The 15,885-nt window shown below is 55.5% G+C and overlaps 1 protein-coding gene across 2 annotated transcripts in view; it reads left to right on the plus strand.

Moving 5' to 3' along the window:
- Nucleotides 1–1,178: 1,178 nt before the first annotated feature.
- Nucleotides 1,179–15,885, plus strand: part of GRIK4 (glutamate ionotropic receptor kainate type subunit 4) — a 498,615-nt gene continuing 483,908 nt past the window's right edge. Inside the window, exon 1 of one of the 2 annotated variants that reach the window (XM_086338321.1) lies at nt 1,179–1,386. The gene's annotated coding sequence lies outside the window, so the exon portion shown is untranslated. The remainder of the gene's footprint in view (nt 1,387–15,885) is intronic. The other variant, XM_086338322.1, reaches the window with a different exon arrangement.

Consider the following 15,885-nt stretch of genomic DNA (forward strand, 5'->3'; position numbering starts at 1 on the left):
TACTGGTGTTTCCCCTACAGAGCATTCGCCACGCCCAGCTAGCGGAAGTGGGAATGGGAAGCCAGCACTCTTGTGACCCCCGTTCCTCCCTGCAGCCCTGGGTGGCCAAGAAGTGGTAAGAGTTGGGTGGTGAGCCTGGGGAATGCAGCATCATCATCCAGGTTTCAGCTTTTTATGCCCAAGACCCAACCCAGGACATCTGGGAACAAACCCTTCTCTGAGAACTGACTACCTTGTGGGTGGGCAGAGAGTTGAGTGCGGGCGGCTCAAGCCGTCGACGATGGGAAGACTCGGATCAGTGCCTTGTTTGTCCCAGATAGAGATCACGTGGGTGGGAAAGGAGGAAGTCCCCCTCTGAGGTCACATGTCCTCAGATCTTCCTCCTCAGGATCCCCGATTCCCCAGCTCCTCCGGAGGACAGCGGTGATGTAGTACAATGAGCTATGGAGGCATGTCAGAAAGCTTGATTGCCCCCCTGGTCCTGATGCTCACTACCTCCTTTACCTGAAGCCCAGGCTCCTGGGCTGGGATCCTCATCCGTGGCATGAGGATGACGGCTCCTCCAAAGATGTTTGTATTCATAAAATAGTGCCCTGGAACTACTAAGTGCAAGCCGTCTGTCTCCAGCCTCCTGGAACAAATTGTTCTTTTCTCTCCGCCGACTTCACACTCCTCCAGCCTAGCCACCACCGAGGCCAGTCTCCAGAAACCAGCACGCTCTTCCCTCGCGCTGTTCCCCGAGAGCCCCACCAGGAGGCGCCCTTTGCCCGCCGAAGCGGGCCGGGCTCGAACTCCTCCGGGCCGGGGTGGGCACCCCTTTGCGCAGGGCGGTGCTGGGTGCGGGTTCGCCCGGGGTCCCCCGGAGGTCGATCCAGCGCAGCGCCCGCACCGCGTCCTGCGGCCGCTTGGTCGCGCGCGCCCCCCGCGACCCTGCGTGCAGCTGCGGCCCCGGCCCCGCGCCTCTCGTTCGGCCTCGGTCCCCGGGGTGGCGGCAAGTTTGCTTACGGTCGCTCGGGCCCCTCGCCGCCGCTCTCCTCCGGCGCCTGGGCCCCGAGCGCGCCGGGCGAGAGGGCTACGAGGGCGGGCGGGCGGCTCGGCGCTCGGGCCCCGAAGGGGCGCCCCCCCCGGCCGGCGTGCGCGGGCCGCCGTAGTTCCCGCGCTGCCCGCCGGGCGGCGCCGCGCGCCTCGGCCGCGCTCCTCCCGCGCTGCCGGCTCCTCGCTTGCTCGCAGCCGGACACAGACTCTGCCTTCAGCTGCCGGCGGATCGCGCTGGAGCCGCCGCGGCGGCTGCGGAAGAACGAAAAAAAAAAAAGGAAAACAACAGCCCGGCGGCCGGCGGAGCAGCGCCCGGCCCGAGCTCAGCCCCCGGAGTGCGGAGCCGCCCAGGTAAGGGCAGGGCCCGCCGCGGCGCCCCCGGCCCGCACCTGCGCTGCCCCCGCGCCCCCCGCGTCCCATCCGCGCGGAGCCCCGCGCGCGCCCCCTCCCGCGCCCGGATTCCCTACTTCTGACGTCTCTGCCTCTCCTGCCCTCCGGGGCCGCGGCCCCGCACCCCGCCCCCGCCCCCTTCCCTGCGCCCTTCCCTCCGTCTCCCGCCTTCAGCCAGCCTGTCCCCTGCACTCCGGTCTCTGCGTCTCCCGATCGGGCTCCGAACCCCCATCGCTCTGCGCCCGTAGTTCCTCCGGTCTCCATCCCCATTTCCCTCCCTCCGCATCCCTTCCCCGGGCTCGCCGTCTTCCCGGTCTGGTCCTCCCTCTGCCCCTGTGCAACTCCCAGCCCTCCCTCTGCCCCCTGCAGGGATGACGGCCCCTTCCCCACCCCGGCGCTTCTCCCCCGCACCTCGTCACCCTCCGCTTCTCTGGTCGTCTCGGTCCCCGGCTACAGTGCCCCATCCCAGCCCGGAGCCCACGAAGCCCCCTCCTCCAGTCCTCTCTGCCATCTGCCTCGACTGCCCCCGGCCCCTGCCCTGGACTCTGGCCACCACCACACGCGCCCCCCCCGCCCCAATCCTTCGCGCCGTCTCGCTTCGGGGAGAATAGCGTCGTATCAGAAACGACCCTCTTTTCCCTGGACTACTGAGGTTCCCACCCATCCCACCCTAGTTCACCCGAGTGGGAAGTGAGGGAGAAACTCTAGAGACCTGCATTTGGGCGTGTGATGGGGGAGGGGGCTGGGGCGGAGCGGGGGGAGGGGAGCTGAAAGCGAGCTCCTATCTAGTGAGGACTGGCGAGCGGTGAGCGGCTCAGACCTGGCCAGAGGAGAGGGCCAGCTTGCGACAGCTGGGACAGGGGTTTCTAGGCTCCGGGAGCACCTGTGTCTCTTTCGCTGGCTCCCTTGAGCTGAGGAAAGTGATGGGGGAGGAGTTGGAGCCCAGGGAGAGTTGGCGAGGGCCTTTGGGCTGGGGAGGCCCGCAGCCAGGGAGGACCTGGGCCCTCTGGGCCGCCAGTCTGGCAGTGGCCGGGCAATGCGGCCACCGTCTCCCCCACCGGACCTCGGGCTGCACAGCTCTTGGCACCTCTACTTCATGCTGCCATCTTCCTCCTGGTGCTGTTGTCTGGTGATGCCACGAGGTGCCACCTCCCTGCCTCCCTCCAGTGGCTCTCCTGGGCATGTTCTCCCAAGGGCCTGGGTTGTCTGGAAAGCAGAGGGACCCCTGGGCTTGGCTGGGCCCCGGAGCCAGGCAGTGGGCGCCAGTCGGGACCAGACCAAGACATCCCGGGACTGGCCAAGTGCCCGGAGCCTTGCCAGGGACAAGGAGAACTGCCTTCATCTAAGCTCCCTGTGGGTCACCTGGGTGACTGGGGTGCTTCCAGGAGCACCTGCCAATGGTGGGCGTGGTATCCCCTGGGAGAGAGGCTGTCTGGGTTGACAGTGGGCTGCCAGAGAGAGGACTCTGGTCCTGTTTGCTCCTGGAGTGTCTGTGCTCGTGGAATGGGTGAGGGCTGGGGAGAGGTCCTCTGTGCTCTGGTCCCGCTCAGGGAGGAACCCCGGGAACTCCGCTGGGCATCGTCAGGCTCTATTTGCTGAAGCTGCAGCTCGTGCCTCTTCATTAATCAGGTTTATTATTTTCCTCACTGGCTGGATGTGTTCCTCAAGGTCACGACCCTTTGGAGAGTTAATCTAATATGCACACATTACAGTGTCTGGGTTTGTTTAATTTTCCGTATTTTGTTCATTTCTCGTGGAGCTAGCTGTCCATGGAGCTGCGGCCCCGGCTTGCCCATCAGCCTCCTGCCTGCCTCTCTAGCTCCATCCCCATCCTCCTCTGGACCTGCCAGCCAAGACCAAAGATGAATCTGGCTCCTGGAGTTCTTGGGAGAGCCTGGTGGAGGAGGGCAGGGGTTAGGGGAGGGGGGTTGAGAGGAGGTTCTGATTTTCTGTGTTTCCCCATACCTCCCCCCCCCCCACCCCCTAGGCATCTTGATCATTGGCTAGCATTTTCCCCAGCACCTAAAGTTCTTCCTAGAGACTGGCTCTGCTACTTGGTCTGGCTTCCCAATGTGGTTTTCCCTGCGGATGGAGAGGGAACTTTGCCTGGTGGCAGATAAGTGGAGACTCTGAGGAGGAGGTCCCAGCTGCTGGAGCACAGGACCTCCTGGACAGTGGGCCTCAGCTGTGCCTGGTATGAGTCTCAGCCCGACTGAGGTGCAAGAAGGGAAGGAAGAGGGCAGGATGACCTGTCCTGGGAGACGAGGAAAACCTGCTCAGAAAACAAGAGGAACATCAAATATGACGCCGGTTGCTGTGCGGCTGGCGCGGGTGGGCAACAGGCAGAGAATACGTGTGGGAAGCAAACATCTCTTGTTGCTTCTGCATAGTACGAGTCCCTTACGTCGTGATTGAGTTCCGCAGTTTTCCAAATGCTTTTTAGAAAAATTACTCGATCTGAACCAGACAAGTGTTTTGTCTATACCACTGCCCTTCAGGGAGGTGTTATTGATCCCCTGAAAACTGAGCCTCGAAAAGGTTAAATGACTCGTCTGAGGCTCTGCAGCCACACCTGAAGCCTCTGGACTCCCAGCCTGGCTCTCGTGCTATTGTACGTGTGCTCAGTCTCTTCAGCCGTGTCCGACTCTGTGTGACCCTGTAGCCTGCCTCTCTCCTCTGCCCATGGCATTTCTCAGGCAAGAATACTGGAGTGGGTTGCCATGACACCTTCCCGACCCAGGGATCGAACCTGAGTCCGTGTTGTCTTCTAGTATTGGTAGGTGGGTTCTTTACCACTGGTGCCACCTGGGAAGCTACTTGTTGCTCTTTAAGGTCTTGCTGCTGTTCAGCCCTCCCTCTCCACATCCCAGGCTTCAGCCCTCACGTTCGCCAGGGTCAGCTCAGCACTCCTCCTTGCTCGGGGCGCTGGCTCCTCACCCCTGCCCCGGTCTGCAGCCTGGCTGGTCTGTGGTTCTGCGTTCTCCCTGCCCCTAGACTGGCTTCACTGGCACCCTGGCTGTCCTCCCACCCCCACCGCAGCCCATGGCTTCCTGTGGAACCCCGCCTGCAGAGTTCCTGGTTCTCCCAGGCACATGGCCTGGGGGCCTTGCACTCCTCAGCTCCCCCATCCCACCCTCCTGCACCTTGTTGCTTGAGCCTTGGTTCTCTGGGACACTGCTGGTGCCCAGCCTGACCTTTTCCCCTGGCTACTATCCCACATGGGGCTTCAGTGGCCCAGCCTTGGGTTATGGTAACATAGCCTCCTCTCTGGGGAGGCTGCAGGCACCTGACCTCCACCTGGCCTGCCTTCTGGCAAAGGATGGTGTTTGGAACATGTGACCCGGTCTTCAGAGCATCAGTGGTCCCCTTGGGTTCCTGGATGGAGTTCCCAGACTGTGGCCTGGAGTTTACAGCATCGACATGCTGGGCCCAGCTCTGTGCCTCTGGACCTGACCCTCTGCCCTCTCTCTGCCTACCCTCCCCCCAGGCACTCTATGCTTTTCCTTGTCCTTTTCTCCTCCTTTCTGCCCACCCTTCCCAGCCTTCAGGGTGCCTCTGGAGCCACACAAGGTATAGCCTGAGAAGGGATTCTCTGCTCCCACCCTGGCCTTCCATCCCCAAAGTGTGACAGCTTCAGCGGCTCATGTCAGGCAGACCTGGGGTTCGTATTCTGGTGTCACTCCATGGGTGTGAACAAATTGCTTAACCTCTCTGACCCTCACCTGTAAAATGGGAATAGTCTCTTCTGCCTGAAAGGCTTGTTGTTGGCATGAATGTGAGCAGAAGGGACTGTGGTTTGTCAGCCCAGGAGGTGCCCAGGGAGTGTCCCCAGGTGGCTCCTCCCACACAGCCTCTGTGGTTTAGCTCCTAGTGCCTGCCTGCTGTATATAATTACCTGTCTCTGCTTGTCTCCCACCTGGATGGCCGGTCCCCTAAAGAACAAGGCCTTTGGTGCCTTGGCACATCCTCAACTCCAAAGGAGCAAGCCCTGTCCTTCAACATCCCAGAAATTGGCCCCTGCCCCTAGTAGGAATGTGAGAAATAGTTGTTACTTGATTATAATATATGGTTACATAAAATAGGGTATGCCTTACCTGTAGCAAATCCAATAGGAAAAAAACATTTTAAGCCACAGCACCAGCTGAGAGAAATGGTGGGAAGGAAGTAGAGGCTCAATTTAATGTTGTATTGCCTGCAAAGTTGGCTCATTTCTCTCGGTCACCCCAGAGACCCCGTGAATTAGACCTGATGATCTCTTACAGATGAGGAAGGGGGCCCACAGGGGGCCCTGCGGTGTAGCCCACGGCTCAGACCAGGGAGCGCTTCAGAACCCCGCTTCCTTCCCCTCGACTGAGGCCAGAAAAGGGAAAGAAGAGCCTCTTTATGAAAAGATACATCGCAGGTTTTCTTTAAACAACTGAGCGTCTCTGTCACCTTGGTTCAGACCAGCAGGGATTGGGGGGTTACCAGAACCTCGGGGAGGCAGGACCCCTTCCAGCAGGGTTATGAGCAGGTGGAGAGCACAGGCGGGCACATGGCGTGGTTGGTGCGGTTGGCACGTGCGGTGTGGGCATGAACCTGCAGTGGCCGCCGGCTGAGCCAGGTGTTCACAAGGGGCTGGAGTGCAGGGATGCACAGGCCGAGTGGGGATGGGGGGTGCCCTGGGGCCTGGGTGATGGGCAGAAGGGATGGGACAGGTGAGGCTGGGTCCTCTCGGTGGGGAGGAAGGGGGACAGGGCTGGGGCAGAACTAACTGGAGTCTGCAGAACCCTGAGAGCCAAAGAGAAGGGTTCAGCATCCTTGGGCAGAGGCGACTGGGTGCCCAGAGTGGGTGAGGGACTTGGATGAGGCTGACGGCAGAAAGAGGGTGCACTTGAGTGGCATTTCCAAGGAGCGGCAGACGTGCTGACAGCTTGGGCACGCAGATGAGGGAGCAGGAAGTGTCGGAGGGAACTTAGAGATTTCCAGCCTCGGTTTTCTTTCAGGAGCAAGGGAGCCAGGAGGGGAGGCAGGTCTGAAGGAGGCTGGGGAGTGTGTGCCCAGACATGCTGGGAGGAGAGCGATGGGACGTTTAGGGGTCCCCCCAAGTAGCTCTGGGGTCCTAGCTTGCAGCTGAGCAGTCTTTTGCAAAGACGCATGCCTCGGGGCACTTGCTGCCCTGGGGGCTGCTTCTAGGCATTTCTGATGCCTGAATTTCACCCCCCAGCCTGCTGGGCGCCCTCTCGGTCCTCCCCTCCTGAAAGTGGGACCCTTGTGCCCAGCACCCCCTCTGTCACCTCCAGGGGATCATGCCTCGCACAGAGCAGCTCTGAAATAAATATTAATATTTGTCTTATTTAAGTGGCCTCAACTCATGTTTAACAAATGTCTGTCATGGAGATATATTCGTGGAATATGGTGGGTGAGGAGGGCAAAGGAAGGCTGGGCGGGCCTTCAGCCTCCGGGAGCTGGGGCTCCTCCGCCACACAGGCCTCAACCTCTGTGACTCTTCCCATCCCTCCTTGGCCCCCTGCTTGATCCTGGACCTGCCTTTTCCCAGGATGCGGGGCCGGGTTGTGGGGGATGGAACAGGGGTCTGGAGGACAGTAGGCCGCCCTTTGTTGCTCAGTCCCGGGGTTGGCACTGGCCTGCCCCTCCTCTGGAGGGGTCCTGCTTACCCCTCCTGCCTTCTCCTGTGTTTCTCAGGGGGCAGTTTTCAGAGGAAGCAGGGAAAACCAGGTGGCTCTGGAGTTTCTGCCAGGGTGCACTGGGGATATTTTGGCCAAGGAAAGGCTGCGTGTACACAGTCTGGTGGGGAGATCTTTGTGAGGGGGGAGGGCCTATGTTGTGGACCTGCGGGACAGAGCCAGCTGGGAAATGGGAAAACCAGGCTACTGATTGCCTCAGTTTCCTCTCTATAATCTGGGCCGTATGATAAGGTCGACCTCACGGCTCCCGATTCAGTGAGATAATCACGTGGAGTCTCCTTGGGGGAGGGAGTAGAGAAGGGTGTGACCCCTCAGGACAGAAGAATGATTGTGAAGTAAACACATATTTAGAATTGGAGTTTAAGGGCCAGAGTTAAAACAGAGTATTTAATAAAATGAGAAATCAATAACCCAGAGGATGTTAAGTGTAAGTGAGAGGCTGGTTACAAGGCACACTTAATAAAAAAAGAAAAGTTTGAGAAGCCGAGGAGGATGGATGTGTCCTGGGGCTCCAGGGATGCTGGGGTGGCTTCTGCCCTCAGCCTGGCACGGCTTCCGAGTGGGCAGGCTGAGTGGAGGGATGAAGGGCTGCTGTCACCTTTTGGGGTCTGCTGTCTGCTCCTCTCTGCCTGAGCAGGGCACCCTGTCTCCCCTCCAGAGGCTGTGGGCGGGTGGCAGGGAGGCGGTGGCTGCTCCTGGATCAGACTGCATGGGATTCCAACCCCAGCTCTTCCAGTCCCATGAGGAACATAATACCCACCTGTGACAGTCTCAGCAGTGCACCAAGTGCTTGCTAAATGGTCACAGTTGTTCTTGTTAGAAGTATGATTACATTTTCATCTTTACAGAGTCTCTCCAGCCCTGTTCAGTTCTGAAGATGTTATGGAATACCATTCCTAGTCAGGTCGGTGAGAAATGGGGAAGCCTTATTAGGAGGCAGCAGGGGTGTTTCTTTAGTCATCAGAGAAGTCTAGAGGGAGTTTAGTCCCAGCCCCAGGCAGAGGAGGGCCCTGAGGTCCAGGGAGCTTAGGTTAGTTGTCCAGGTTATAAGGCAGGAATCCACTGAGCTGGGGCATCCTTTTCACTGGGCTTTGTGGCCTCCAGGAGGGAGGGAGAAGGCTGGGAGAGAAAGACTCATAGTCATTTGGTCCCATCCAGGCATCCCAACAAAATCAGATTAGAACTAAAAAGGAAAATGGTCTTGATTTAAAAAAGAAAATTTTTTTTCTTGGCTGCACCACAAGGCATGCAAGATCTTAGTTCCCTGACCAGGGATCAAACCCACGTCCCCTGCTTTGGAAGCTTGGAGTCTCAACCACTGAACCTCCAGGGAAGCACCTGATCTTGATTCATTAAGGCAACAGTCTGTGAACTCCTTGAAGGTGGGGATACGGCCTTGGATTTTTGACTCTAGCACTCAGCTGACACATAGTAAGTACTCAATAAATACTTGTTAAATGGACAGATGACTTCACAACAATGCCAATGCCAATAATAACAGCTAATGTTCATTGAGTACTTATTATGTGCCAGGCATGAAGCAAAGTGCTTTCCGTATAGGATCTTAGTTCATCCTCTTAATAACTTTAAGGTACTATAATACCCATTTTACAGATGAGAAGGCTGAGATCCAGATCAGGCGATGAATTAGCCCAAAGTTTCATAGTAAGAAGTAAAGTTGGAATTTACACTCAAGCAGTCTGATTTCACACCCTGGGGGTAAAGTTTCTGTGTGTGTGCCTATGTGGGTGCACACACATGTGAGCACACAGGCACATGTGTGTGAAATGTGCGCTGACTCTCCCCTAATTTCCTAGACTCCCCTCCGGCTCCCTCACTCCCCTGTGGGCAAGGCCCGGCTTGGAGGAGGGGGCAAACTCTTGATGTACTCTGGTGCTTGTCTTTCCTTAGCCTGATTTCTCTGACCCCTGAGTGGAAGGCCACTGGCAGCACTGGGGGAACAGACCACCCCCAGCGGAGCTCCTGCTGTGGTAGCTGATTGTGTGCCAGTCTTATCCAACACAGAGGCTGTCCGAGTAAGGACCTGGCCTGGATGCTAGAGGAGGGAGCCACATGAAGCCTTAGCCAGACTCTCGTGAGCTCAGATGAGATGGGGCCCCACAGGGTCCTGGATCCCACTTGGCCCAGACCAGCAAGGGTCTGTGTGTTCACCATCCCCCCAGGGCCCGGGGTCTAACTGGGGTATATTGGACTCTCAGAGGCATGACAGGACGTCTCTGGAGGAAATCTGAGGTGCCCTGCTGTTACAGTGTGGTTGTCAGGAATCTTTACAGCATCTCCCTGATCTAGGACTGTTCATAAGGTCACGGAAAAATGTTCCCGGCAAGGCTGGTGACAGGATATCTCTCTCTCTGGAGGTAACACAGACGTTTTCAAAGGTATAGAGGACTAGAGTGGATTTAGGGAGGGCCAGAAGACCCTCATGGAGTCATTTCCTAGGGGGCTTATGGGTGCAGCTTGTCACCGAGCCCACCCCACCCCCAAGCTTCCATCAGTCAGCACAACCAGCCCTTTGCTGAGGCTGCCGATGCCAGCTCCTGGTGTGTATCACATATTCAGAGGCTTGTGATGTCTTGGAGATTTCTTCTCTCCCAGGTATCTTACATGGCCTCAAACCTGAAAGGTAGATGCGACAGGTAGGAATTATCATCCCAGACTTTCAGAATTTCAGTAACTAGTCAAAAACAAGAGTTTATGGGTTGAGAGGTGGCATCAGTATCCAGGCCTGCTGCCCCTTGCCTGGGGCTCTGTCCTCACGCCTGAGACTGATTGAAGGCCACCGCAGCCTTTGCAGATGGTGGAAGCAGTGCTCTTCCCCAGGCTAAGAATATTGCATTGAATAAAGCAGCATTTGTCCAAGAATGATAATGCCTATTTTATTGCTGGGAAAACTGAAACACAGGGAGGTTAAATGAATCACAGAATCTTATTCCTGGAAGGAACTTGAGATCATTCAGTCAGCATCCTACCTGTGGACATCCCATCTTGTGGACAGAGTCTCTGCTGGCTATTTCCCAGCCTCAGCTCACCCTCCTGCTTCCCTCTTCTCCTCCTCTTCCTCCTCCCCATCTTCTGAAGTCTAGCTTTACTAAGCACGTACTGTGTTATAGATGCTTTTATGTGTGTTTATGATTGTTTATTATAAGGTAGTAACTGTCATTCCCTGTGCTATATAGTGGCTTCCCTGGTGGCTCAGTCAGTAAAGAATCCACCTGCAATGCAGGAGACCTCAGTTTGATCCCTGGGTGGGGAAGGTCCCCTGGAGAAGGAAATGGCAACTCACTCCAGTATTCTTGCCTGGAGAATCCTGTGGACAGAGGATAGACAATAGTCCTTAGACAATAGTCCTTAGTCCAATAGATAAACAACAGTCCTTGTTGCTCATCTATTTTATATCTAGCAGCCGGAGAAGGTGATGTCACCCCACTCCAGTACTCTTGCCTGGAAAATCCCATGGATGGAGGAGCCTGATAGGCTGCAGTCCATGGGGTTGCGAAGAGTTGGACACAACTGAGCGACTTCACTTTCACTTTTCACTTTCATGCTCTGGAGAAGGAAATGGCAACCCACTCCAGTGTTCTTGCCTGGAGAATTCCAGGGATGGGGAGCCTGGTGGGCTGCCGTCTATGGGGTCGCACAGAGTTGGACATGACTGAAGCGACTTAGCAGCAGCAGCAGCATGTATCTATTCATCTCCTGTTCTCAACTTAACCCTCTTCTTCCCCTTTCTCAACCATACATTTGTTTTCTATGTCTATGACTCTGTTATGTAAATAAGATCATTTGTACAATTTTTTAGGTTCTGCATATAAGTGATATCAGATGATATGTGTCTTTGGCTGACTTCACTTAGTATGGTAATTTCTAAGTCCATCAATATTGCTGCAAATGGCATTATTTCATTCTTTTTTATGGTGAGGTTGATATTCCATTGTATCCTCTTTATCCATTCATCTATCGATGGACACTTAGGTTGCTTCCATATCTTGGCTGTTGTAAATAATGCTGCCATGAACACTGAAGTGCATGTATCTTTTCAAAGTAGAGCTTCCATCTTTTCCATATGTATGCCCAGAAGTAGGGTTGCTGGATCATATGGTAGTTCTGTTTTTAGTGCTTTAAGGAACCTCCATAGTGTTTTCCTTAGTGACTTTTCCAATTCCCATTCACACCAGCAGTGTAGGAGAGTTCCGTAGATGCTCTCGAAGTATTACTTTGATCTTCCAACAGCCCTCGGAAGTAGGGACTATCGTCTCATTTTACCAGTGAGTAACCTGGGGCTCAAAGAGGTTGCATAGCTTATCCAAGGTTTAGACTTGGCAGTCTCACCCGTGCTCTCGACCTCTCATGAGGCAGGCTGCTCCTCGCCAGGTAGCTGTAAACAAGGGAGCGTGTGGGAGCACCCAGCATACTGCCTGGCATGCAGAAGGTGCTCAGGAAACGCTAGTGATTCTCTCCTAAAAAACACCAGAGCGCTTTGCCTTATACTGAGCCAAATCTACTCCTCACAAATCCTCGTTCTGCACCCTTCCTTGGAGCCCTGTGAGGTACTTTTACCCTTCTTCTCCTTCCAGTCCTGGGGTTGTGAAGAGCCCTTACGAGCAAAAGGCAAAGCCTCCTCCTACTTGGGTTTCTGCTCAGACTCTTTCCCATGGAGACTTCCCTGGCAGCCCAGTGGTTAAGACTCCAAGCTTCTACTGCAGGAGGGCACGGGTTTGATCACTGGTCGGGGAACTAAGATCCTACATGCTGTGTGGCATGGCCAAAAAAAAAAAAGACTCTTCCTCAAACTAGAGTAGCCTAGCAGGAAGATGATGGCCTGGAGCTGAGGGGGTAGGGTGCTCTGAGAAACCTACGAGGCTGGCGCTGGCCTGGAGGGCAGGTAGGTGCCCGATCCTTGGTCACGTCCATTCCTAGCACACATTTCTCAAGTGCCTCTTGGGTGCCAGGGCCTGCCACAGAGCAGCACAGGGTGGGCTTCCCCACCCCCAGGGCTGGGAGCACAGATATCTTCTGAATCTGTCAAATGATGGATTGGGCCTTGGGTCCTGGGGACTGGGGCCTGAGGACTGAGGTGATAGCCTGCTCCCGCGAACTTCTATGAGGCCACGTGAGGCTGCAGACACCCCGGGAAGGCCAGAAAGTTCAGGTGACCCAGGTCGCAGGGTAAGCAGCTGGGTGGAGAAGGCTCACCCGGGTGATCTGAATGAAAACAATACCATACCATTCTCCTTTGAAAAGTAGGTGTCTTGCCAGAGTCTGGGGTAAATAGTCTGGAACGTGAGATGTGCCAGGTAGGGTGCACATCAAAAGCAAACAAGGCGATTGCACCAGGTGAGCTGTGGAAAGTCAGCTGAGGATGTGCGTTTCCATCAGCACAAGGCTGGCTCTCCCCCTCAGCCCCTCCCCAGGGGAGGTGGTGAGCGGAGGGGGATGCTCGGGGCTTGACCTTGGGCCTCAGAAGCCAGAGTGGACCTTTGTCCCATGTTCCTGGACCAGGAATGCTGCCCCTCTTGTCATGTCTCCAGTGTCCATCCTCAAATGTTCTGGCATATCCTCTCCGCAACTTACACCATAGGGGTCACTGGTTCCGTTTGACCCAGGAGATTACGGATACTCCTGGGTAACCTGCAGCCACACAGCTGGACCATAGCATCACCCCTTTTCTCTGTATCTGGTCTTCTCATGGTGGCCAGTGCCTCTCCAAGGAGCCAGTAGGTGTCTCTGCTTGAGCCTTCAGCCCCGGCAGGGGAGGAACTTAAACAGCCCACCAGTTGCAGAGGGTCCAGGGCAGGAGACTGTGTGGCCAGATGCTTCAGGAAGGTCAGCAGAAGTCATCCTCTGTCTCCCCAAGAGATGAGCTCCAGTGGCACAGGGGCTGGGTCTGTTTCTCAGCATTGCCTCCCCAACAGCTTGGATGGTACCAGCTTCTAATGGGTGCTTAAGACATATTTTTGAATGAATGGCTTCTTCTGGGAGCCCTTGTGTGCAGAGGCCCTGGATGGTGGAGTCTGGGGCTAGCAATGAGCCTCAGCTCTGGAAAGATCGGATTGACAGCTTCAGCTCACAGTGTGTGGATCCAAGGTCCCCCTGGACCGAATCCCTAGGCACCTCACTCCCTCCTGGCGTCAAGGGCCAAGGGGGACTGGACAGGGGTGTCTAGTGAGAGTGGGGGTGGCACGTGCGGTGAGAGCTCTGACTTCACTCCTGTGAATCAGGAGGAGACTCGGGGAGCAGAGGCCTGAGCCCCAGGGGTGCTACCCTACACACACGAGGTATGAGCCAGGGATGGTGTGCCCCCAGAATTTCATTTCTTCCTGGTGGAATATTTGTGGGAGGGTGCCAGGCAGGTGAGTGTAAGGACTGTGGGGGCAGAGAACCTGGGAGAAGACTGCCTTTTGTGGGGATGGAAGCCCCAGGATTTGGGGCGTGAGCTGTGGCCCTGTCTGCGTTTTCAGCTCCTGGATCTCAGGGCATAGTCTGGCACTGAACGCGGATGCAGAGTCCCAGTGTCGCCTGTTGCTTGGTGCCAGCGTGTTCAGTGGTGTCTGCTGGATCTCCTCCTGGGCCCACTTCTGCTGATGGGCGGTGGTGCCTGCAGGGCAGGGTTGAGAGGGGTCTGGGGCCAAGGGTGGGCTCCCTGGAACAGAACCTGGGTTGATGGGATGTCTGCCAGGGGCCCAGGGTACAGTAAATTTGTCCAGTTGGACTTAGTCCAATCAGCTCATTGTTTTTTCCTAGGTTTTACCTTCTCTTTAAAAATTAATTATTTGTTTATTTTTGGCTGTGTGGGTCTTTGTTGCTGTGCGGGCTCTAGTTGTGGTGAGTGGGGGCTACGCTCTAGTTGCGGTGCTTGGGCTTCTCACTGCGGTGGCTTCTCTCGTTATGGAGCTCGGGCTCTAGGCCCATGAACCCAGTTGCTCCATGGTGTGTGGGATCCTCTCAGACCAGGGTTCGAACCCATGTCCCCTGCATTGGCAGGTGGATTCTTAACCACTAGACCACTGGGGAAGTCCCCAGTCAGCTCATTTTACAAGTGAGGAAAGCAAGACCCAGAGAGAGGAAGAAGCTGGCCTGAGGTCACATGACTTGCAGCATCAGGATTTGAAATGGGGGCCCCTGGTTCTTCCTTGTCTCCCAGCTCACACTAAACTGGCTCTCCAGGAGCCTCCCCTCACACCAGGGGAGCAAGCGCCCTGCGCCAGTGCCCACTCCTGGTGGGCCCGATTCACAGCTACTCCCACCCTCCCAGCTGTTAGCCCACCCTGAGTCCCGGGCAGGGCAGGGAATGAGCCCTGGAGCAGGCCTTGCCCTCTGGGACTTGTGACCCCAAGAGGTGTGTGGAGAAGAGAAGGCAAAAATTTTGTGCAAACCCACAGGAGTGAGTAAACAGCTCCCCCCGCTCCCAGGGACAAGGATATGTTCAGTCAGCAGTATGGTAAGACCCCCAGTGTCCAGGTTGCAATGGGCAGCATGAGGCAGGCTGACCGTTCTCTGGGCAATCCCAGGAGGCTTCCTGGAGGAGGGGATTCACCCCCACCCCCGACACACACACACATTGTTAGGGGTGTGTGGTCTAGTATGATGTGTGGGATGTAGCCTGGTGTGGTGGGATAGTGACAGGAGAGGGCCTTGGCCAGCCTGGAGTTGGCAACCCCTCCTCTTCACCTCCTCTGTGTGCGTGCGTGCTAAGTCGCTTCAGTCGGTTGTGACTCTGTGTGACCCCATAGACTATAGCTGGCCAGGGTCCTTTGTCCATACGATTCTCCAGGCAAGAATACTAGAATGAGTCACCAAGCTCTCCTCCAGGGGATCTACAGCCTTGGATAAGTTTGTTACCATGTCTGACGCCTCTGTTTGCTCAGCAATAAAATGGGGGTAATAAAAGAGCTAATCTCCTCAGCCTTGGGGAAGAGCAAATTGGATAACATCTATGGAAGGGCTTCTTAAGTAAGGTGCTTTCAGTACGTACTATACGACTTTATATAGATTTATAAGATTCGAGAACAGGAAAATAAATCTCTGGTAACAAGTCAGGATAACAGTACCCTCGCAGAAGGCATGGGGGTACAGGGGGCTCTATGATACTGATAATGCTGTCTCTTGATCTGAGAGCTGATACTATGGGAAATTCATGGAGCTCTACACTTAATGTGCACTTTTCTGTGCAGACATTACACTTTGATTTGAAAACTTTTTCTTAAAAAAGAAAAAAATTTGGGAGGCTCCAAGGCTTATAGGGGACTTCCCCAGCAGGACAGTGGTTAAGATTCTGCCTTCCAATGCAGAGGGCGTGAGTTTAATCCCTGGTTGGGGAACTAAGACCCATATACTGTGGTGGAATCAAAAATTTAAAAAAGAAGAGGAAAAAAAAAAAGTGGTTAGAATGGCCAGACACTTGACAGAGTGTCCTTGAGGAGGCCTGGAATGCTGTTGGTAGAAATAGTAGCTGGTTTCTGTGGAATGTTTCAGGCAGTGTGCTACTGAGTTCACATGCACTTCCTCCCCTAATCCTTCCAACAGCCACATTTTACGAGGAGGGAAACGGAGCCTCAGAGAGGTTCTGTAAGTTGCCCAAAGTCACACAGCCAACTTGGGGCAGAGCGGGGCACAGGCCAGATGTGACTCCAGAGCTGCCCTCTTGGTGAAGCATGAAGGACCTAAGTGTTGCCTTGACCCTTCCTCAGCTAGCTGGAGGGTGGCTCCTGGGTCTTTGTCGTCTTTTTTGACTCTGATGATGCCAGGGTTCTGC

The sequence above is a fragment of the Bos grunniens genome, chromosome 15 (genome assembly GCF_055505025.1).
Source record: "Bos grunniens cultivar Pamir isolate PY7600 chromosome 15, Bosgru_T2T1.0, whole genome shotgun sequence".
NCBI lineage: Eukaryota > Metazoa > Chordata > Mammalia > Artiodactyla > Bovidae > Bos > Bos grunniens.